We start from the raw sequence: 21423 nt of genomic DNA on the forward strand, positions 1-21423 counted from the left end.
CAACTTGGCAAACATGCTTTTAAGTTTTGAAATTTCCAGGTCTACTTCTAAACATCTTGTCGAGCACCATTTTCATTCACTTTCTTGAAAGGGACTTACATTTTTTACAACACAAGCTTGAATTTGTAGGTTATTTTGAGTGTCTATTGGGATTTGCTAGAGTGAAGCATGAAGTGCCTTGAAGAGTTTCATTAAATTAAAACATTGAAAGAAATGCTATAGAGTGAATTCACCCTGTCTTTAGAGGCTTTCTATCAATTTTTGACTCACACCCCTCTGACATTGAAAGGTGTGCTATTTTTGGACTAAAGGAATGCTTTTTTAGGACTAAAGCTGACTTAGCAGAGGATGGTTTCGATCCATCGACCTCTGGGTTATGGGCCCAGCACGCTTCCGCTGCGCCACTCTGCTTTCCCAGCACCCCAGACGGGACTCGAACCCACAATCCCTGGCTTAGGAGGCCAGTGCCTTATCCATTAGGCCACTGGGGCTCTTGCTAAAGCTTGCGGATGTCCAGTACCCACGATGAACGCAACCTATACTTCTGGAATATATCAGAGGGCTCTGTTCTCAGTACAGTCTGTTCTAGTCAGACACCTGAGAGACAGAAAAATGAAAAGTCAGTACAATGCTTCAACTCAATTTTGTTTCTGTACTGCTTTGTGCAAACACGACCATAGCTGAAGGGAATTAGCAGATCTTTTGTCATTTCAATCATTATGAATTTCAGTTTCCCTTTCACCCACTGAGCAGGGGACTTAGCAGATCTTTTGTATTTTCAATCTTTCTGGATTTCAGTTTCCCTTTCACCCAATCTTTGACATCCAGTGACACTTGAAAAATCCACACGTTGTTCCGCGTCACCTCTTTTGGCCAAATATGTAGAAGTCTGGAGGTCCTGGAGAAGATTCAGCAAGAGATCTTTGATAAGATAGGCCAATGTAACACATCTCTCGACATTACCCCTTGTCATCACGCCATCTGTTATCAGCAAATCAACCTCATGGCTCAAGGGAATTGGCAGATCTTTTGTACAAGCATATGAACATATCAGCTTGGCAAACATGCTTTTAAGTTTTGAAATTTCCAGGTCTACTTCTAAACATCTTGTCGAGCACCATTTTCATTCACTTTCTTGAAAGGGACTTAAATTTTTTACAACACAAGCTTGAATTTGTAGGTTATTTTGAGTGTCTATTGGGATTTGCTAGAGTGAAGCATGAAGTGCCTTGAAGAGTTTCATTAAATTAAAACATTGAAAGAAATGCTATAGAGTGAATTCACCCTGTCTTTAGAGGCTTTCTATCAATTTTTGACTCACACCCCTCTGACATTGAAAGGTGTGCTATTTTTGGACTAAAGGAATGCTTTTTTAGGACTAAAGCTGACTTAACAGAGGATGGTTTCGATCCATCGACCTCTGGGTTATGGGCCCAGCACGCTTCCGCTGCGCCACTCTGCTTTCCCAGAACCCCAGATGGGACTCAAACCCACAATCCCTGGCTTAGGAGTCCAGTGCCTTATCCATTAGGCCACTGGGGCTCTTGCTAAAGCTTGCGGATGTCCAGTACCCACGATGAACGCAACCTATACTTCTGGAATATATCAGAGGGCTCTGTTCTCAGTACAGTCTGTTCTAGTCAGACACCTGAGAGACAGAAAAATGAAAAGTCAGTACAATGCTTCAACTCAATTTTGTTTCTGTACTGCTTTGTGCAAACACGACCATAGCTGAAGGGAATTAGCAGATCTTTTGTCATTTCAATCATTATGAATTTCAGTTTCCCTTTCACCCACTGAGCAGGGGACTTAGCAGATCTTTTGTATTTTCAATCTTTCTGGATTTCAGTTTCCCTTTCACCCAATCTTTGACATCCAGTGACACTTGAAAAATCCACACGTTGTTCCGCGTCACCTCTTTTGGCCAAATATGTAGAAGTCTGGAGGTCCTGGAGAAGATTCAGCAAGAGATCTTTGATAAGATAGGCCAATGTAACACATCTCTCGACATTACCCCTTGTCATCACGCCATCTGTTATCAGCAAATCAACCTCATGGCTCAAGGGAATTGGCAGATCTTTTGTACAAGCATATGAACATATCAGCTTGGCAAACATGCTTTTAAGTTTTGAAATTTCCAGGTCTACTTCTAAACATCTTGTCGAGCACCATTTTCATTCACTTTCTTGAAAGGGACTTAAATTTTTTACAACACAAGCTTGAATTTGTAGGTTATTTTGAGTGTCTATTGGGATTTGCTAGAGTGAAGCATGAAGTGCCTTGAAGAGTTTCATTAAATTAAAACATTGAAAGAAATGCTATAGAGTGAATTCACCCTGTCTTTAGAGGCTTTCTATCAATTTTTGACTCACACCCCTCTGACATTGAAAGGTGTGCTATTTTTGGACTAAAGGAATGCTTTTTTAGGACTAAAGCTGACTTAGCAGAGGATGGTTTCGATCCATCGACCTCTGGGTTATGGGCCCAGCACGCTTCCGCTGCGCCACTCTGCTTTCCCAGAACCCCAGATGGGACTCAAACCCACAATCCCTGGCTTAGGAGTCCAGTGCCTTATCCATTAGGCCACTGGGGCTCTTGCTAAAGCTTGCGGATGTCCAGTACCCACGATGAACGCAACCTATACTTCTGGAATATATCAGAGGGCTCTGTTCTCAGTACAGTCTGTTCTAGTCAGACACCTGAGAGACAGAAAAATGAAAAGTCAGTACAATGCTTCAACTCAATTTTGTTTCTGTACTGCTTTGTGCAAACACGACCATAGCTGAAGGGAATTAGCAGATATTTTGTCATTTCAATCATTATGAATTTCAGTTTCCCTTTCACCCACTGAGCAGGGGACTTAGCAGATCTTTTGTATTTTCAATCTTTCTGGATTTCAGTTTCCCTTTCACCCAATCTTTGACATCCAGTGACATTTGAAAAATACACACGTTGTTCCGCGTCACCTCTTTTGGCCAAATATGTAGAAGTCTGGAGGTCCTGGAGAAGATTCAGCAAGAGATCTTTGATAAGATAGGCCAATGTAACACATCTCTCGACATTACCCCTTGTCATCACGCCATCTGTTGTCAGCAAATCAACCTCATGGCTCAAGGGAATTGGCAGATCTTTTGTACAAGCATATGAACATATCAGCTTGGCAAACATGCTTTTAAGTTTTGAAATTTCCAGGTCTACTTCTAAACATCTTGTCGAGCACCATTTTCATTCACTTTCTTGAAAGGGACTTAAATTTTTTACAACACAAGCTTGAATTTGTAGGTTATTTTGAGTGTCTATTGGGATTTGCTAGAGTGAAGCATGAAGTGCCTTGAAGAGTTTCATTAAATTAAAACATTGAAAGAAATGCTATAGAGTGAATTCACCCTGTCTTTAGAGGCTTTCTATCAATTTTTGACTCACACCCCTCTGACATTGAAAGGTGTGCTATTTTTGGACTAAAGGAATGCTTTTTTAGGACTAAAGCTGACTTAGCAGAGGATGGTTTCGATCCATCGACCTCTGGGTTATGGGCCCAGCACGCTTCCGCTGCGCCACTCTGCTTTCCCAGCACCCCAGATGGGACTCGAACCCACATTCCCTGGCTTAGGAGGCCAGTGCCTTATGCATTAGGCCACTGGGGCTCTTGCTAAAGCTTGCGGATGTCCAGTACCCACGATGAACGCAACCTATACTTCTGGAATATATCAGAGGGCTCTGTTCTCAGTACAGTCTATTCTAGTCAGACACCTGAGAGACAGAAAAATGAAAAGTCAGTACAATGCTTCAACTCAATTTTGTTTCTGTACTGCTTTGTGCAAACACGACCATAGCTGAAGGGAATTAGCAGATCTTTTGTCATTTCAATCATTATGAATTTCAGTTTCCCTTTCACCCACTGAGCAGAGGACTTAGCAGATCTTTTGTATTTTCAATCTTTCTGGATTTCAGTTTCCCTTTCACCCAATCTTTGACATCCAGTGACATTTGAAAAATACACACGTTGTTCCGCGTCACCTCTTTTGGCCAAATATGTAGAAGTCTGGAGGTCCTGGAGAAGATTCAGCAAGAGATCTTTGATAAGATAGGCCAGTGTAACACATCTCTCGACATTACCCCTTGTCATCACGCCATCTGTTGTCAGCAAATCAACCTCATGGCTCAAGGGAATTAGCAGATCTTTTGTACAAGCATATGAACATATCAACTTGGCAAACATGCTTTTAAGTTTTGAAATTTCCAGGTCTACTTCTAAACATCTTGTCGAGCACCATTTTCATTCACTTTCTTGAAAGGGACTTACATTTTTTACAACACAAGCTTGAATTTGTAGGTTATTTTGAGTGTCTATTGGGATTTGCTAGAGTGAAGCATGAAGTGCCTTGAAGAGTTTCATTAAATTAAAACATTGAAAGAAATGCTATAGAGTGAATTCACCCTGTCTTTAGAGGCTTTCTATCAATTTTTGACTCACACCCCTCTGACATTGAAAGGTGTGCTATTTTTGGACTAAAGGAATGCTTTTTTAGGACTAAAGCTGACTTAGCAGAGGATGGTTTCGATCCATCGACCTCTGGGTTATGGGCCCAGCACGCTTCCGCTGCCCCACTCTGCTTTCCCAGCACCCCAGACGGGACTCGAACCCACAATCCCTGGCTTAGGAGGCCAGTGCCTTATCCATTAGGCCACTGGGGCTCTTGCTAAAGCTTGCGGATGTCCAGTACCCACGATGAACGCAACCTATACTTCTGGAATATATCAGAGGGCTCTGTTCTCAGTACAGTCTGTTCTAGTCAGACACCTGAGAGACAGAAAAATGAAAAGTCAGTACAATGCTTCAACTCAATTTTGTTTCTGTACTGCTTTGTGCAAACACGACCATAGCTGAAGGGAATTAGCAGATCTTTTGTCATTTCAATCATTATGAATTTCAGTTTCCCTTTCACCCACTGAGCAGGGGACTTAGCAGATCTTTTGTATTTTCAATCTTTCTGGATTTCAGTTTCCCTTTCACCCAATCTTTGACATCCAGTGACATTTGAAAAATCCACACGTTGTTCCGCGTCACCTCTTTTGGCCAAATATGTAGAAGTCTGGAGGTCCTGGAGAAGATTCAGCAAGAGATCTTTGATAAGATAGGCCAATGTAACACATCTCTCGACATTACCCCTTGTCATCATGCCATCTGTTATCAGCAAATCAACCTCATGGCTCAAGGGAATTGGCAGATCTTTTGTACAAGCATATGAACATATCAGCTTGGCAAACATGCTTTTAAGTTTTGAAATTTCCAGGTCTACTTCTAAACATCTTGTCGAGCACCATTTTCATTCACTTTCTTGAAAGGGACTTAAATTTTTTACAACACAAGCTTGAATTTGTAGGTTATTTTGAGTGTCTATTGGGATTTGCTAGAGTGAAGCATGAAGTGCCTTGAAGAGTTTCATTAAATTAAAACATTGAAAGAAATGCTATAGAGTGAATTCACCCTGTCTTTAGAGGCTTTCTATCAATTTTTGACTCACACCCCTCTGACATTGAAAGGTGTGCTATTTTTGGACTAAAGGAATGCTTTTTTAGGACTAAAGCTGACTTAGCAGAGGATGGTTTCGATCCATCGACCTCTGGGTTATGGGCCCAGCACGCTTCCGCTGGGCCACTCTGCTTTCCCAGAACCCCAGATGGGACTCGAACCCACAATCCCTGGCTTAGGAGTCCAGTGCCTTATCCATTAGGCCACTGGGGCTCTTGCTAAAGCTTGCGGATGTCCAGTACCCACGATGAACGCAACCTATACTTCTGGAATATATCAGAGGGCTCTGTTCTCAGTACAGTCTGTTCTAGTCAGACACCTGAGAGACAGAAAAATGAAAAGTCAGTACAATGCTTCAACTCAATTTTGTTTCTGTACTGCTTTGTGCAAACACGACCATAGCTGAAGGGAATTAGCAGATATTTTGTCATTTCAATCATTATGAATTTCAGTTTCCCTTTCACCCACTGAGCAGGGGACTTAGCAGATCTTTTGTATTTTCAATCTTTCTGGATTTCAGTTTCCCTTTCACCCAATCTTTGACATCCAGTGACATTTGAAAAATACACACGTTGTTCCGCGTCACCTCTTTTGGCCAAATATGTAGAAGTCTGGAGGTCCTGGAGAAGATTCAGCAAGAGATCTTTGATAAGATAGGCCAATGTAACACATCTCTCGACATTACCCCTTGTCATCACGCCATCTGTTGTCAGCAAATCAACCTCATGGCTCAAGGGAATTGGCAGATCTTTTGTACAAGCATATGAACATATCAGCTTGGCAAACATGCTTTTAAGTTTTGAAATTTCCAGGTCTACTTCTAAACATCTTGTCGAGCACCATTTTCATTCACTTTCTTGAAAGGGACTTACATTTTTTACAACACAAGCTTGAATTTGTAGGTTATTTTGAGTGTCTATTGGGATGTGCTAGAGTGAAGCATGAAGTGCCTTGAAGAGTTTCATTAAATTAAAACATTGAAAGAAATGCTATAGAGTGAATTCACCCTGTCTTTAGAGGCTTTCTATCAATTTTTGACTCACACCCCTCTGACATTGAAAGGTGTGCTATTTTTGGACTAAAGGAATGCTTTTTTAGGACTAAAGCTGACTTAGCAGAGGATGGTTTCGATCCATCGACCTCTGGGTTATGGGCCCAGCACGCTTCCGCTGCGCCACTCTGCTTTCCCAGCACCCCAGATGGGACTCGAACCCACAATCCCTGGCTTAGGAGGCCAGTGCCTTATCCATTAGGCCACTGGGGCTCTTGCTAAAGCTTGCGGATGTCCAGTACCCACGATGAACGCAACCTATACTTCTGGAATATATCAGAGGGCTCTGTTCTCAGTACAGTCTGTTCTAGTCAGACACCTGAGAGACAGAAAAATGAAAAGTCAGTACAATGCTTCAACTCAATTTTGTTTCTGTACTGCTTTGTGCAAACACGACCATAGCTGAAGGGAATTAGCAGATCTTTTGTCATTTCAATCATTATGAATTTCAGTTTCCCTTTCACCCACTGAGCAGGGGACTTAGCAGATCTTTTGTATTTTCAATCTTTCTGGATTTCAGTTTCCCTTTCACCCAATCTTTGACATCCAGTGACATTTGAAAAATCCACACGTTGTTCCGCGTCACCTCTTTTGGCCAAATATGTAGAAGTCTGGAGGTCCTGGAGAAGATTCAGCAAGAGATCTTTGATAAGATAGGCCAATGTAACACATCTCTCGACATTACCCCTTGTCATCACGCCATCTGTTGTCAGCAAATCAACCTCATGGCTCAAGGGAATTAGCAGATCTTTTGTACAAGCATATGAACATATCAACTTGGCAAACATGCTTTTAAGTTTTGAAATTTCCAGGTCTACTTCTAAACATCTTGTCGAGCACCATTTTCATTCACTTTCTTGAAAGGGACTTAAATTTTTTACAACACAAGCTTGAATTTGTAGGTTATTTTGAGTGTCTATTGGGATTTGCTAGAGTGAAGCATGAAGTGCCTTGAAGAGTTTCATTAAATTAAAACATTGAAAGAAATGCTATAGAGTGAATTCACCCTGTCTTTAGAGGCTTTCTATCAATTTTTGACTCACACCCCTCTGACATTGAAAGGTGTGCTATTTTTGGACTAAAGGAATGCTTTTTTAGGACTAAAGCTGACTTAGCAGAGGATGGTTTCGATCCATCGACCTCTGGGTTATGGGCCCAGTACGCTTCCGCTGCGCCACTCTGCTTTCCCAGCACCCCAGATGGGACTCGAACCCACAATCCCTGGCTTAGGAGGCCAGTGCCTTATCCATTAGGCCACTGGGGCTCTTGCTAAAGCTTGCGGATGTCCAGTACCCACGATGAACGCAACCTATACTTCTGGAATATATCAGAGGGCTCTGTTCTCAGTACAGTCTGTTCTAGTCAGACACCTGAGAGACAGAAAAATGAAAAGTCAGTACAATGCTTCAACTCAATTTTGTTTCTGTACTGCTTTGTGCAAACACGACCATAGCTGAAGGGAATTAGCAAATCTTTTGTCATTTCAGTCATTATGAATTTCAGTTTCCCTTTCACCCACTGAGCAGGGGACTTAGCAGATCTTTTGTATTTTCAATCTTTCTGGATTTCAGTTTCCCTTTCACCCAATCTTTGATATCCAGTGACATTTGAAAAATCCACACGTTGTTCCGCGTCACCTCTTTTGGCCAAATATGTAGGAGAAGTCTGGAGGTCCTGGAGAAGATTCAGCAAGAGATCTTTGATAAGATAGGCCAGTGTAACACATCTCTCGACATTACCCCTTGTCATCACGCCATCTGTTGTCAGCAAATCAACCTCATGGCTCAAGGGAATTAGCAGATCTTTTGTACAAGCATATGAACTTGGCAAACATGCTTTTAAGTTTTGAAATTTCCAGGTCTACTTCTAAACATCTTGTCGAGCACCATTTTCATTCACTTTCTTGAAAGGGACTTACATTTTTTACAACACAAGCTTGAATTTGTAGGTTATTTTGAGTGTCTATTGGGATGTGCTAGAGTGAAGCATGAAGTGCCTTGAAGAGTTTCATTAAATTAAAACATTGAAAGAAATGCTATAGAGTGAATTCACCCTGTCTTTAGAGGCTTTCTATCAATTTTTGACTCACACCCCTCTGACATTGAAAGGTGTGCTATTTTTGGACTAAAGGAATGCTTTTTTAGGACTAAAGCTGACTTAGCAGAGGATGGTTTCGATCCATCGACCTCTGGGTTATGGGCCCAGCACGCTTCCGCTGCGCCACTCTGCTTTCCCAGCACCCCAGATGGGACTCGAACCCACATTCCCTGGCTTAGGAGGCCAGTGCCTTATGCATTAGGCCACTGGGGATCTTGCTAAAGCTTGCGGATGTCCAGTACCCACGATGAACGCAACCTATACTTCTGGAATATATCAGAGGGCTCTGTTCTCAGTACAGTCTGTTCTAGTCAGACACCTGAGAGACAGAAAAATGAAAAGTCAGTACAATGCTTCAACTCAATTTTGTTTCTGTACTGCTTTGTGCAAACACGACCATAGCTGAAGGGAATTAGCAGATCTTTTGTCATTTCAATCATTATGAATTTCAGTTTCCCTTTCACCCACTGAGCAGGGGACTTAGCAGATCTTTTGTATTTTCAATCTTTCTGGATTTCAGTTTCCCTTTCACCCAATTTTTGACATCCAGTGACATTTGAAAAATCCACACGTTGTTCCGCGTCACCTCTTTTGGCCAAATATGTAGAAGTCTGGAGGTCCTGGAGAAGATTCAGCAAGAGATCTTTGATAAGATAGGCCAATGTAACACATCTCTCGACATTACCCCTTGTCATCACGCCATCTGTTATCAGCAAATCAACCTCATGGCTCAAGGGAATTGGCAGATCTTTTGTACAAGCATATGAACATATCAGCTTGGCAAACATGCTTTTAAGTTTTGAAATTTCCAGGTCTACTTCTAAACATCTTGTCGAGCACCATTTTCATTCACTTTCTTGAAAGGGACTTAAATTTTTTACAACACAAGCTTGAATTTGTAGGTTATTTTGAGTGTCTATTGGGATTTGCTAGAGTGAAGCATGAAGTGCCTTGAAGAGTTTCATTAAATTAAAACATTGAAAGAAATGCTATAGAGTGAATTCACCCTGTCTTTAGAGGCTTTCTATCAATTTTTGACTCACACCCCTCTGACATTGAAAGGTGTGCTATTTTTGGACTAAAGGAATGCTTTTTTAGGACTAAAGCTGACTTAGCAGAGGATGGTTTCGATCCATCGACCTCTGGGTTATGGGCCCAGCACGCTTCCGCTGCGCCACTCTGCTTTCCCAGCACCCCAGATGGGACTCGAACCCACATTCCCTGGCTTAGGAGGCCAGTGCCTTATGCATTAGGCCACTGGGGCTCTTGCTAAAGCTTGCGGATGTCCAGTACCCACGATGAACGCAACCTATACTTCTGGAATATATCAGAGGGCTCTGTTCTCAGTACAGTCTATTCTAGTCAGACACCTGAGAGACAGAAAAATGAAAAGTCAGTACAATGCTTCAACTCAATTTTGTTTCTGTACTGCTTTGTGCAAACACGACCATAGCTGAAGGGAATTAGCAGATCTTTTGTCATTTCAATCATTATGAATTTCAGTTTCCCTTTCACCCACTGAGCAGGGGACTTAGCAGATCTTTTGTATTTTCAATCTTTCTGGATTTCAGTTTCCCTTTCACCCAATCTTTGACATCCAGTGACATTTGAAAAATCCACACGTTGTTCCGCGTCACCTCTTTTGGCCAAATATGTAGAAGTCTGGAGGTCCTGGAGAAGATTCAGCAAGAGATCTTTGATAAGATAGGCCAATGTAACACATCTCTCGACATTACCCCTTGTCATCACGCCATCTGTTGTCAGCAAATCAACCTCATGGCTCAAGGGAATTGGCAGATCTTTTGTACAAGCATATGAACATATCAGCTTGGCAAACATGCTTTTAAGTTTTGAAATTTCCAGGTCTACTTCTAAACATCTTGTCGAGCACCATTTTCATTCACTTTCTTGAAAGGGACTTAAATTTTTTACAACACAAGCTTGAATTTGTAGGTTATTTTGAGTGTCTATTGGGATTTGCTAGAGTGAAGCATGAAGTGCCTTGAAGAGTTTCATTAAATTAAAACATTGAAAGAAATGCTATAGAGTGAATTCACCCTGTCTTTAGAGGCTTTCTATCAATTTTTGACTCACACCCCTCTGACATTGAAAGGTGTGCTATTTTTGGACTAAAGGAATGCTTTTTTAGGACTAAAGCTGACTTACCAGAGGATGGTTTCGATCCATCGACCTCTGGGTTATGGGCCCAGCACGCTTCCGCTGCGCCACTCTGCTTTCCCAGCACCCCAGATGGGACTCGAACCCACATTCCCTGGCTTAGGAGGCCAGTGCCTTATGCATTAGGCCACTGGGGCTCTTGCTAAAGCTTGCGGATGTCCAGTACCCACGATGAACGCAACCTATACTTCTGGAATATATCAGAGGGCTCTGTTCTCAGTACAGTCTATTCTAGTCAGACACCTGAGAGACAGAAAAATGAAAAGTCAGTACAATGCTTCAACTCAATTTTGTTTCTGTACTGCTTTGTGCAAACATGACCATAGCTGAAGGGAATTAGCAGATCTTTTGTCATTTCAATCATTATGAATTTCAGTTTCCCTTTCACCCACTGAGCAGGGGACTTAGCAGATCTTTTGTATTTTCAATCTTTCTGGATTTCAGTTTCCCTTTCACCCAATCTTTGACATCCAGTGACATTTGAAAAATACACACGTTGTTCCGCGTCACCTCTTTTGGCCAAATATGTAGAAGTCTGGAGGTCCTGGAGAAGATTCAGCAAGAGATCTTTGATAAGATAGGCCAGTGTAACACATCTCTCGACATTACCCCTTGTCATCACGCCATCTGTTGTCAGCAAATCAACCTCATGGCTCAAGGGAATTAGCAGATCTTTTGTACAAGCATATGAACATAACAACTTGGCAAACATGCTTTTAAGTTTTGAAATTTCCAGGTCTACTTCTAAACATCTTGTCGAGCACCATTTTCATTCACTTTCTTGAAAGGGACTTAAATTTTTTACAACACAAGCTTGAATTTGTAGGTTATTTTGAGTGTCTATTGGGATTTGCTAGAGTGAAGCATGAAGTGCCTTGAAGAGTTTCATTAAATTAAAACATTGAAAGAAATGCTATAGAGTGAATTCACCCTGTCTTTAGAGGCTTTCTATCAATTTTTGACTCACACCCCTCTGACATTGAAAGGTGTGCTATTTTTGGACTAAAGGAATGCTTTTTTAGGACTAAAGCTGACTTAGCAGAGGATGGTTTCGATCCATCGACCTCTGGGTTATGGGCCCAGCACGCTTCCGCTGCGCCACTCTGCTTTCCCAGCACCCCAGATGGGACTCGAACCCACATTCCCTGGCTTAGGAGGCCAGTGCCTTATGCATTAGGCCACTGGGGATCTTGCTAAAGCTTGCGGATGTCCAGTACCCACGATGAACGCAACCTATACTTCTGGAATATATCAGAGGGCTCTGTTCTCAGTACAGTCTGTTCTAGTCAGACACCTGAGAGACAGAAAAATGAAAAGTCAGTACAATGCTTCAACTCAATTTTGTTTCTGTACTGCTTTGTGCAAACACGACCATAGCTGAAGGGAATTAGCAGATCTTTTGTCATTTCAATCATTATGAATTTCAGTTTCCCTTTCACCCACTGAGCAGGGGACTTAGCAGATCTTTTGTATTTTCAATCTTTCTGGATTTCAGTTTCCCTTTCACCCAATCTTTGACATCCAGTGACATTTGAAAAATCCACACGTTGTTCCGCGTCACCTCTTTTGGCCAAATATGTAGAAGTCTGGAGGTCCTGGAGAAGATTCAGCAAGAGATCTTTGATAAGATAGGCCAATGTAACACATCTCTCGACATTACCCCTTGTCATCACGCCATCTGTTATCAGCAAATCAACCTCATGGCTCAAGGGAATTGGCAGATCTTTTGTACAAGCATATGAACATATCAGCTTGGCAAACATGCTTTTAAGTTTTGAAATTTCCAGGTCTACTTCTAAACATCTTGTCGAGCACCATTTTCATTCACTTTCTTGAAAGGGACTTAAATTTTTTACAACACAAGCTTGAATTTGTAGGTTATTTTGAGTGTCTATTGGGATTTGCTAGAGTGAAGCATGAAGTGCCTTGAAGAGTTTCATTAAATTAAAACATTGAAAGAAATGCTATAGAGTGAATTCACCCTGTCTTTAGAGGCTTTCTATCAATTTTTGACTCACACCCCTCTGACATTGAAAGGTGTGCTATTTTTGGACTAAAGGAATGCTTTTTTAGGACTAAAGTTGACTTAGCAGAGGATGGTTTCGATCCATCGACCTCTGGGTTATGGGCCCAGCACGCTTCCGCTGCGCCACTCTGCTTTCCCAGCACCCCAGATGGGACTCGAACCCACAATCCCTGGCTTAGGAGGCCAGTGCCTTATCCATTAGGCCACTGGGGCTCTTGCTAAAGCTTGCGGATGTCCAGTACCCACGATGAACGCAACCTATACTTCTGGAATATATCAGAGGGCTCTGTTCTCAGTACAGTCTGTTCTAGTCAGACACCTGAGAGACAGAAAAATGAAAAGTCAGTACAATGCTTCAACTCAATTTTGTTTCTGTACTGCTTTGTGCAAACACGACCATAGCTGAAGGGAATTAGCAAATCTTTTGTCATTTCAGTCATTATGAATTTCAGTTTCCCTTTCACCCACTGAGCAGGGGACTTAGCAGATCTTTTGTATTTTCAATCTTTCTGGATTTCAGTTTCCCTTTCACCCAATCTTTGATATCCAGTGACATTTGAAAAATCCACACGTTGTTCCGCGTCACCTCTTTTGGCCAAATATGTAGGAGAAGTCTGGAGGTCCTGGAGAAGATTCAGCAAGAGATCTTTGATAAGATAGGCCAGTGTAACACATCTCTCGACATTACCCCTTGTCATCACGCCATCTGTTGTCAGCAAATCAACCTCATGGCTCAAGGGAATTAGCAGATCTTTTGTACAAGCATATGAACTTGGCAAACATGCTTTTAAGTTTTGAAATTTCCAGGTCTACTTCTAAACATCTTGTCGAGCACCATTTTCATTCACTTTCTTGAAAGGGACTTACATTTTTTACAACACAAGCTTGAATTTGTAGGTTATTTTGAGTGTCTATTGGGATGTGCTAGAGTGAAGCATGAAGTGCCTTGAAGAGTTTCATTAAATTAAAACATTGAAAGAAATGCTATAGAGTGAATTCACCCTGTCTTTAGAGGCTTTCTATCAATTTTTGACTCACACCCCTCTGACATTGAAAGGTGTGCTATTTTTGGACTAAAGGAATGCTTTTTTAGGACTAAAGCTGACTTAGCAGAGGATGGTTTCGATCCATCGACCTCTGGGTTATGGGCCCAGCACGCTTCCGCTGCGCCACTCTGCTTTCCCAGCACCCCAGATGGGACTCGAACCCACAATCCCTGGCTTAGGAGGCCAGTGCCTTATCCATTAGGCCACTGGGGCTCTTGCTAAAGCTTGCGGATGTCCAGTACCCACGATGAACGCAACCTATACTTCTGGAATATATCAGAGGGCTCTGTTCTCAGTACAGTCTGTTCTAGTCAGACACCTGAGAGACAGAAAAATGAAAAGTCAGTACAATGCTTCAACTCAATTTTGTTTCTGTACTGCTTTGTGCAAACACGACCATAGCTGAAGGGAATTAGCAGATCTTTTGTCATTTCAATCATTATGAATTTCAGTTTCCCTTTCACCCACTGAGCAGGGGACTTAGCAGATCTTTTGTATTTTCAATCTTTCTGGATTTCAGTTTCCCTTTCACCCAATCTTTGACATCCAGTGACATTTGAAAAATCCACACGTTGTTCCGCGTCACCTCTTTTGGCCAAATATGTAGAAGTCTGGAGGTCCTGGAGAAGATTCAGCAAGAGATCTTTGATAAGATAGGCCAATGTAACACATCTCTCGACATTACCCCTTGTCATCACGCCATCTGTTGTCAGCAAATCAACCTCATGGCTCAAGGGAATTAGCAGATCTTTTGTACAAGCATATGAACATATCAACTTGGCAAACATGCTTTTAAGTTTTGAAATTTCCAGGTCTACTTCTAAACATCTTGTCGAGCACCATTTTCATTCACTTTCTTGAAAGGGACTTAAATTTTTTACAACACAAGCTTGAATTTGTAGGTTATTTTGAGTGTCTATTGGGATTTGCTAGAGTGAAGCATGAAGTGCCTTGAAGAGTTTCATTAAATTAAAACATTGAAAGAAATGCTATAGAGTGAATTCACCCTGTCTTTAGAGGCTTTCTATCAATTTTTGACTCACACCCCTCTGACATTGAAAGGTGTGCTATTTTTGGACTAAAGGAATGCTTTTTTAGGACTAAAGCTGACTTAGCAGAGGATGGTTTCGATCCATCGACCTCTGGGTTATGGGCCCAGCACGCTTCCGCTGCGCCACTCTGCTTTCCCAGCACCCCAGATGGGACTCGAACCCACATTCCCTGGCTTAGGAGGCCAGTGCCTTATGCATTAGGCCACTAGGGAACTCACTAAAGCTTGCGGATGTCCAGTACCCACGATGAACGCAACCTATACTTCTGGAATATATCAGAGGGCTCTGTTCTCAGTACAGTCTGTTCTAGTCAGACACCTGAGAGACAGAAAAATGAAAAGTCAGTACAATGCTTCAACTCAATTTTGTTTCTGTACTGCTTTGTGCAAACACGACCATAGCTGAAGGGAATTAGCAGATCTTTTGTCATTTCAATCATTATGAATTTCAGTTTCCCTTTCACCCACTGAGCAGGGGACTTAGCAGATCTTTTGTATTTTCAATCTTTCTGGATTTCAGTTTCCCTTTCACCCAATCTTTGACATCCAGTGACATTTGAAAAATCCACACGTTGTTCCGCGTCACCTCTTTTGGCCAAATATGTAGAAGTCTGGAGGTCCTGGAGAAGATTCAGCAAGAGATCTTTGATAAGATAGGCCAATGTAACACATCTCTCGACATTACCCCTTGTCATCACGCCATCTGTTATCAGCAAATCAACCTCATGGCTCAAGGGAATTGGCAGATCTTTTGTACAAGCATATGAACATATCAGCTTGGCAAACATGCTTTTAAGTTTTGAAATTTCCAGGTCTACTTCTAAACATCTTGTCGAGCACCATTTTCATTCACTTTCTTGAAAGGGACTTAAATTTTTTACAACACAAGCTTGAATTTGTAGGTTATTTTGAGTGTCTATTGGGATTTGCTAGAGTGAAGCATGAAGTGCCTTGAAGAGTTTCATTAAATTAAAACATTGAAAGAAATGCTATAGAGTGAATTCACCCTGTCTTTAGAGGCTTTCTATCAATTTTTGACTCACACCCCTCTGACATTGAAAGGTGTGCTATTTTTGGACTAAAGGAATGCTTTTTTAGGACTAAAGCTGACTTAGCAGAGGATGGTTTCGATCCATCGACCTCTGGGTTATGGGCCCAGCACGCTTCCGCTGCGCCACTCTGCTTTCCCAGCACCCCAGATGGGACTCGAACCCACAATCCCTGGCTTAGGAGGCCAGCGCCTTATCCATTAGGCCACTGGGGCTCTTGCTAAAGCTTGCGGATGTCCAGTACCCACGATGAACGCAACCTATACTTCTGGAATATATCAGAGGGCTCTGTTCTCAGTACAGTCTGTTCTAGTCAGACACCTGAGAGACAGAAAAATGAAAAGTCAGTACAATGCTTCAACTCAATTTTGTTTCTGTACTGCTTTGTGCAAACACGACCATAGCTGAAGGGAATTAGCAGATCTTTTGTCATTTCAATCATTATGAATTTCAGTTTCCCTTTCACCCACTGAGCAGGGGACTTAGCAGATCTTTTGTATTTTCAATCTTTCTGGATTTCAGTTTCCCTTTCACCCAATCTTTGACATCCAGTGACATTTGAAAAATCCACACGTTGTTCCGCGTCACCTCTTTTGGCCAAATATGTAGAAGTCTGGAGGTCCTGGAGAAGATTCAGCAAGAGATCTTTGATAAGATAGGCCAATGTAACACATCTCTCGACATTACCCCTTGTCATCACGCCATCTGTTGTCAGCAAATCAACCTCATGGCTCAAGGGAATTAGCAGATCTTTTGTACAAGCATATGAACATATCAACTTGGCAAACATGCTTTTAAGTTTTGAAATTTCCAGGTCTACTTCTAAACATCTTGTCGAGCACCATTTTCATTCACTTTCTTGAAAGGGACTTAAATTTTTTACAACACAAGCTTGAATTTGTAGGTTATTTTGAGTGTCTATTGGGATTTGCTAGAGTGAAGCATGAAGTGCCTTGAAGAGTTTCATTAAATTAAAACATTGAAAGAAATGCTATAGAGTGAATTCACCCTGTCTTTAGAGGCTTTCTATCAATTTTTGACTCACACCCCTCTGACATTGAAAGGTGTGCTATTTTTGGACTAAAGGAATGCTTTTTTAGGACTAAAGCTGACTTAGCAGAGGATGGTTTCGATCCATCGACCTCTGGGTTATGGGCCCAGCACGCTTCCGCTGCGCCACTCTGCTTTCCCAGCACCCCAGATGGGACTCGAACCCACATTCCCTGGCTTAGGAGGCCAGTGCCTTATGCATTAGGCCACTAGGGAACTCACTAAAGCTTGCGGATGTCCAGTACCCACGATGAACGCAACCTATACTTCTGGAATATATCAGAGGGCTCTGTTCTCAGTACAGTCTGTTCTAGTCAGACACCTGAGAGACAGAAAAATGAAAAGTCAGTACAATGCTTCAACTCAATTTTGTTTCTGTACTGCTTTGTGCAAACACGACCATAGCTGAAGGGAATTAGCAGATCTTTTGTCATTTCAATCATTATGAATTTCAGTTTCCCTTTCACCCACTGAGCAGGGGACTTAGCAGATCTTTTGTATTTTCAATCTTTCTGGATTTCAGTTTCCCTTTCACCCAATCTTTGACATCCAGTGACATTTGAAAAATCCACACGTTGTTCCGCGTCACCTCTTTTGGCCAAATATGTAGAAGTCTGGAGGTCCTGGAGAAGATTCAGCAAGAGATCTTTGATAAGATAGGCCAATGTAACACATCTCTCGACATTACCCCTTGTCATCACGCCATCTGTTATCAGCAAATCAACCTCATGGCTCAAGGGAATTGGCAGATCTTTTGTACAAGCATATGAACATATCAACTTGGCAAACATGCTTTTAAGTTTTGAAATTTCCAGGTCTACTTCTAAACATCTTGTCGAGCACCATTTTCATTCACTTTCTTGAAAGGGACTTAAATTTTTTACAACACAAGCTTGAATTTGTAGGTTATTTTGAGTGTCTATTGGGATTTGCTAGAGTGAAGCATGAAGTGCCTTGAAGAGTTTCATTAAATTAAAACATTGAAAGAAATGCTATAGAGTGAATTCACCCTGTCTTTAGAGGCTTTCTATCAATTTTTGACTCACACCCCTCTGACATTGAAAGGTGTGCTATTTTTGGACTAAAGGAATGCTTTTTTAGGACTAAAGCTGACTTAGCAGAGGATGGTTTCGATCCATCGACCTCTGGGTTATGGGCCCAGCACGCTTCCGCTGCGCCACTCTGCTTTCCCAGCACCCCAGATGGGACTCGAACCCACAATCCCTGGCTTAGGAGGCCAGCGCCTTATCCATTAGGCCACTGGGGCTCTTGCTAAAGCTTGCGGATGTCCAGTACCCACGATGAACGCAACCTATACTTCTGGAATATATCAGAGGGCTCTGTTCTCAGTACAGTCTGTTCTAGTCAGACACCTGAGAGACAGAAAAATGAAAAGTCAGTACAATGCTTCAACTCAATTTTGTTTCTGTACTGCTTTGTGCAAACACGACCATAGCTGAAGGGAATTAGCAAATCTTTTGTCATTTCAGTCATTATGAATTTCAGTTTCCCTTTCACCCACTGAGCAGGGGACTTAGCAGATCTTTTGTATTTTCAATCTTTCTGGATTTCAGTTTCCCTTTCACCCAATCTTTGATATCCAGTGACATTTGAAAAATCCACACGTTGTTCCGCGTCACCTCTTTTGGCCAAATATGTAGGAGAAGTCTGGAGGTCCTGGAGAAGATTCAGCAAGAGATCTTTGATAAGATAGGCCAGTGTAACACATCTCTCGACATTACCCCTTGTCATCACGCCATCTGTTGTCAGCAAATCAACCTCATGGCTCAAGGGAATTAGCAGATCTTTTGTACAAGCATATGAACTTGGCAAACATGCTTTTAAGTTTTGAAATTTCCAGGTCTACTTCTAAACATCTTGTCGAGCACCATTTTCATTCACTTTCTTGAAAGGGACTTAAATTTTTTACAACACAAGCTTGAATTTGTAGGTTATTTTGAGTGTCTATTGGGATTTGCTAGAGTGAAGCATGAAGTGCCTTGAAGAGTTTCATTAAATTAAAACATTGAAAGAAATGCTATAGAGTGAATTCACCCTGTCTTTAGAGGCTTTCTATCAATTTTTGACTCACACCCCTCTGACATTGAAAGGTGTGCTATTTTTGGACTAAAGGAATGCTTTTTTAGGACTAAAGCTGACTTAGCAGAGGATGGTTTCGATCCATCGACCTCTGGGTTATGGGCCCAGCACGCTTCCGCTGCGCCACTCTGCTTTCCCAGCACCCCAGATGGGACTCGAACCCACAATCCCTGGCTTAGGAGGCCAGCGCCTTATCCATTAGGCCACTGGGGCTCTTGCTAAAGCTTGCGGATGTCCAGTACCCACGATGAACGCAACCTATACTTCTGGAATATATCAGAGGGCTCTGTTCTCAGTACAGTCTGTTCTAGTCAGACACCTGAGAGACAGAAAAATGAAAAGTCAGTACAATGCTTCAACTCAATTTTGTTTCTGTACTGCTTTGTGCAAACACGACCATAGCTGAAGGGAATTAGCAAATCTTTTGTCATTTCAGTCATTATGAATTTCAGTTTCCCTTTCACCCACTGAGCAGGGGACTTAGCAGATCTTTTGTATTTTCAATCTTTCTGGATTTCAGTTTCCCTTTCACCCAATCTTTGATATCCAGTGACATTTGAAAAATCCACACGTTGTTCCGCGTCACCTCTTTTGGCCAAATATGTAGGAGAAGTCTGGAGGTCCTGGAGAAGATTCAGCAAGAGATCTTTGATAAGATAGGCCAGTGTAACACATCTCTCGACATTACCCCTTGTCATCACGCCATCTGTTGTCAGCAAATCAACCTCATGGCTCAAGGGAATTAGCAGATCTTTTGTACAAGCATATGAACTTGGCAAACATGCTTTTAAGTTTTGAAATTTCCAGGTCTACTTCTAAACATCTTGTCGAGCACCATTTTCATTCACTTTCTTGAAAGGGACTTACATTTTTTACAACACAAGCTTGAATTTGTAGGTTATTTTGAGTGTCTATTGGGATGTGCTAGAGTGAAGCATGAAGTGCCTTGAAGAGTTTCATTAAATTAAAACATTGAAAGAAATGCTATAGAGTGAATTCACCCTGTCTTTAGAGGCTTTCTATCAATTTTTGACTCACACCCCTCTGACATTGAAAGGTGTGCTATTTTTGGACTAAAGGAATGCTTTTTTAGGACTAAAGCTGACTTAGCAGAGGATGGTTTCGATCCATCGACCTCTGGGTTATGGGCCCAGCACGCTTCCGCTGCGCCACTCTGCTTTCCCAGCACCCCAGATGGGACTCGAACCCACAATCCCTGGCTTAGGAGGCCAGTGCCTTATCCATTAGGCCACTGGGGCTCTTGCTAAAGCTTGCGGATGTCCAGTACCCACGATGAACGCAACCTATACTTCTGGAATATATCAGAGGGCTCTGTTCTCAGTACAGTCTGTTCTAGTCAGACACCTGAGAGACAGAAAAATGAAAAGTCAGTACAATGCTTCAACTCAATTTTGTTTCTGTACTGCTTTGTGCAAACACGACCATAGCTGAAGGGAATTAGCAGATCTTTTGTCATTTCAATCATTATGAATTTCTGTTTCCCTTTCACCCACTGAGCAGGGGACTTAGCAGATCTTTTGTATTTTCAATCTTTCTGGATTTCAGTTTCCCTTTCACCCAATCTTTGACATCCAGTGACATTTGAAAAATCCACACGTTGTTCCGCGTCACCTCTTTTGGCCAAATATGTAGAAGTCTGGAGGTCCTGGAGAAGATTCAGCAAGAGATCTTTGATAAGATAGGCCAATGTAACACATCTCTCGACATTACCCCTTGTCATCACGCCATCTGTTGTCAGCAAATCAACCTCATGGCTCAAGGGAATTAGCAGATCTTTTGTACAAGCATATGAACATATCAACTTGGCAAACATGCTTTTAAGTTTTGAAATTTCCAGGTCTACTTCTAAACATCTTGTCGAGCACCATTTTCATTCACTTTCTTGAAAGGGACTTAAATTTTTTACAACACAAGCTTGAATTTGTAGGTTATTTTGAGTGTCTATTGGGATTTGCTAGAGTGAAGCATGAAGTGCCTTGAAGAGTTTCATTAAATTAAAACATTGAAAGAAATGCTATAGAGTGAATTCACCCTGTCTTTAGAGGCTTTCTATCAATTTTTGACTCACACCCCTCTGACATTGAAAGGTGTGCTATTTTTGGACTAAAGGAATGCTTTTTTAGGACTAAAGCTGACTTAGCAGAGGATGGTTTCGATCCATCGACCTCTGGGTTATGGGCCCAGCACGCTTCCGCTGCGCCACTCTGCTTTCCCAGCACCC

The 21423-nt window shown here is 41.9% G+C and overlaps 26 non-coding genes across 26 annotated transcripts; all 26 read right to left on the reverse strand.

Moving 5' to 3' along the window:
- Positions 1 to 339: 339 nt before the first annotated feature.
- Positions 340 to 411, reverse strand: trnam-cau (transfer RNA methionine (anticodon CAU)). Its single transcript has one exon. It is a non-coding gene; the product is annotated as a tRNA-Met (tRNA).
- A 7-nt stretch (positions 412 to 418) lies between these two features.
- On the reverse strand, positions 419 to 491 carry trnar-ccu (transfer RNA arginine (anticodon CCU)). Its single transcript has one exon. It is a non-coding gene; the product is annotated as a tRNA-Arg (tRNA).
- Positions 492 to 2441: 1950 nt separating this feature from the next.
- trnam-cau (transfer RNA methionine (anticodon CAU)) lies at positions 2442 to 2513 on the reverse strand. The gene has a single exon. It is a non-coding gene; the product is annotated as a tRNA-Met (tRNA).
- A 979-nt stretch (positions 2514 to 3492) lies between these two features.
- trnam-cau (transfer RNA methionine (anticodon CAU)) lies at positions 3493 to 3564 on the reverse strand. The gene has a single exon. It is a non-coding gene; the product is annotated as a tRNA-Met (tRNA).
- Positions 3565 to 4622: 1058 nt separating this feature from the next.
- On the reverse strand, positions 4623 to 4695 carry trnar-ccu (transfer RNA arginine (anticodon CCU)). The gene has a single exon. It is a non-coding gene; the product is annotated as a tRNA-Arg (tRNA).
- Positions 4696 to 6645: 1950 nt separating this feature from the next.
- trnam-cau (transfer RNA methionine (anticodon CAU)) lies at positions 6646 to 6717 on the reverse strand. The gene has a single exon. It is a non-coding gene; the product is annotated as a tRNA-Met (tRNA).
- Positions 6718 to 6724: 7 nt separating this feature from the next.
- On the reverse strand, positions 6725 to 6797 carry trnar-ccu (transfer RNA arginine (anticodon CCU)). The gene has a single exon. It is a non-coding gene; the product is annotated as a tRNA-Arg (tRNA).
- A 978-nt stretch (positions 6798 to 7775) lies between these two features.
- Positions 7776 to 7848, reverse strand: trnar-ccu (transfer RNA arginine (anticodon CCU)). Its single transcript has one exon. It is a non-coding gene; the product is annotated as a tRNA-Arg (tRNA).
- Positions 7849 to 8742: 894 nt separating this feature from the next.
- Positions 8743 to 8814, reverse strand: trnam-cau (transfer RNA methionine (anticodon CAU)). Its single transcript has one exon. It is a non-coding gene; the product is annotated as a tRNA-Met (tRNA).
- Positions 8815 to 9793: 979 nt separating this feature from the next.
- On the reverse strand, positions 9794 to 9865 carry trnam-cau (transfer RNA methionine (anticodon CAU)). The gene has a single exon. It is a non-coding gene; the product is annotated as a tRNA-Met (tRNA).
- Positions 9866 to 11895: 2030 nt separating this feature from the next.
- trnam-cau (transfer RNA methionine (anticodon CAU)) lies at positions 11896 to 11967 on the reverse strand. Its single transcript has one exon. It is a non-coding gene; the product is annotated as a tRNA-Met (tRNA).
- A 979-nt stretch (positions 11968 to 12946) lies between these two features.
- Positions 12947 to 13018, reverse strand: trnam-cau (transfer RNA methionine (anticodon CAU)). The gene has a single exon. It is a non-coding gene; the product is annotated as a tRNA-Met (tRNA).
- Positions 13019 to 13025: 7 nt separating this feature from the next.
- On the reverse strand, positions 13026 to 13098 carry trnar-ccu (transfer RNA arginine (anticodon CCU)). Its single transcript has one exon. It is a non-coding gene; the product is annotated as a tRNA-Arg (tRNA).
- Positions 13099 to 13992: 894 nt separating this feature from the next.
- Positions 13993 to 14064, reverse strand: trnam-cau (transfer RNA methionine (anticodon CAU)). The gene has a single exon. It is a non-coding gene; the product is annotated as a tRNA-Met (tRNA).
- Positions 14065 to 14071: 7 nt separating this feature from the next.
- On the reverse strand, positions 14072 to 14144 carry trnar-ccu (transfer RNA arginine (anticodon CCU)). The gene has a single exon. It is a non-coding gene; the product is annotated as a tRNA-Arg (tRNA).
- An 899-nt stretch (positions 14145 to 15043) lies between these two features.
- On the reverse strand, positions 15044 to 15115 carry trnam-cau (transfer RNA methionine (anticodon CAU)). Its single transcript has one exon. It is a non-coding gene; the product is annotated as a tRNA-Met (tRNA).
- Positions 15116 to 16094: 979 nt separating this feature from the next.
- On the reverse strand, positions 16095 to 16166 carry trnam-cau (transfer RNA methionine (anticodon CAU)). The gene has a single exon. It is a non-coding gene; the product is annotated as a tRNA-Met (tRNA).
- Positions 16167 to 16173: 7 nt separating this feature from the next.
- On the reverse strand, positions 16174 to 16246 carry trnar-ccu (transfer RNA arginine (anticodon CCU)). The gene has a single exon. It is a non-coding gene; the product is annotated as a tRNA-Arg (tRNA).
- Positions 16247 to 17145: 899 nt separating this feature from the next.
- On the reverse strand, positions 17146 to 17217 carry trnam-cau (transfer RNA methionine (anticodon CAU)). The gene has a single exon. It is a non-coding gene; the product is annotated as a tRNA-Met (tRNA).
- A 979-nt stretch (positions 17218 to 18196) lies between these two features.
- trnam-cau (transfer RNA methionine (anticodon CAU)) lies at positions 18197 to 18268 on the reverse strand. The gene has a single exon. It is a non-coding gene; the product is annotated as a tRNA-Met (tRNA).
- Positions 18269 to 18275: 7 nt separating this feature from the next.
- trnar-ccu (transfer RNA arginine (anticodon CCU)) lies at positions 18276 to 18348 on the reverse strand. The gene has a single exon. It is a non-coding gene; the product is annotated as a tRNA-Arg (tRNA).
- An 894-nt stretch (positions 18349 to 19242) lies between these two features.
- Positions 19243 to 19314, reverse strand: trnam-cau (transfer RNA methionine (anticodon CAU)). The gene has a single exon. It is a non-coding gene; the product is annotated as a tRNA-Met (tRNA).
- A 7-nt stretch (positions 19315 to 19321) lies between these two features.
- Positions 19322 to 19394, reverse strand: trnar-ccu (transfer RNA arginine (anticodon CCU)). Its single transcript has one exon. It is a non-coding gene; the product is annotated as a tRNA-Arg (tRNA).
- An 894-nt stretch (positions 19395 to 20288) lies between these two features.
- On the reverse strand, positions 20289 to 20360 carry trnam-cau (transfer RNA methionine (anticodon CAU)). Its single transcript has one exon. It is a non-coding gene; the product is annotated as a tRNA-Met (tRNA).
- A 7-nt stretch (positions 20361 to 20367) lies between these two features.
- Positions 20368 to 20440, reverse strand: trnar-ccu (transfer RNA arginine (anticodon CCU)). Its single transcript has one exon. It is a non-coding gene; the product is annotated as a tRNA-Arg (tRNA).
- An 899-nt stretch (positions 20441 to 21339) lies between these two features.
- trnam-cau (transfer RNA methionine (anticodon CAU)) lies at positions 21340 to 21411 on the reverse strand. Its single transcript has one exon. It is a non-coding gene; the product is annotated as a tRNA-Met (tRNA).
- Positions 21412 to 21423: the final 12 nt, after the last annotated feature.

This window comes from Brachyhypopomus gauderio, unplaced genomic scaffold (genome assembly GCF_052324685.1).
Source record: "Brachyhypopomus gauderio isolate BG-103 unplaced genomic scaffold, BGAUD_0.2 sc194, whole genome shotgun sequence".
Classification (NCBI taxonomy): Eukaryota; Metazoa; Chordata; class Actinopteri; order Gymnotiformes; family Hypopomidae; genus Brachyhypopomus; species Brachyhypopomus gauderio.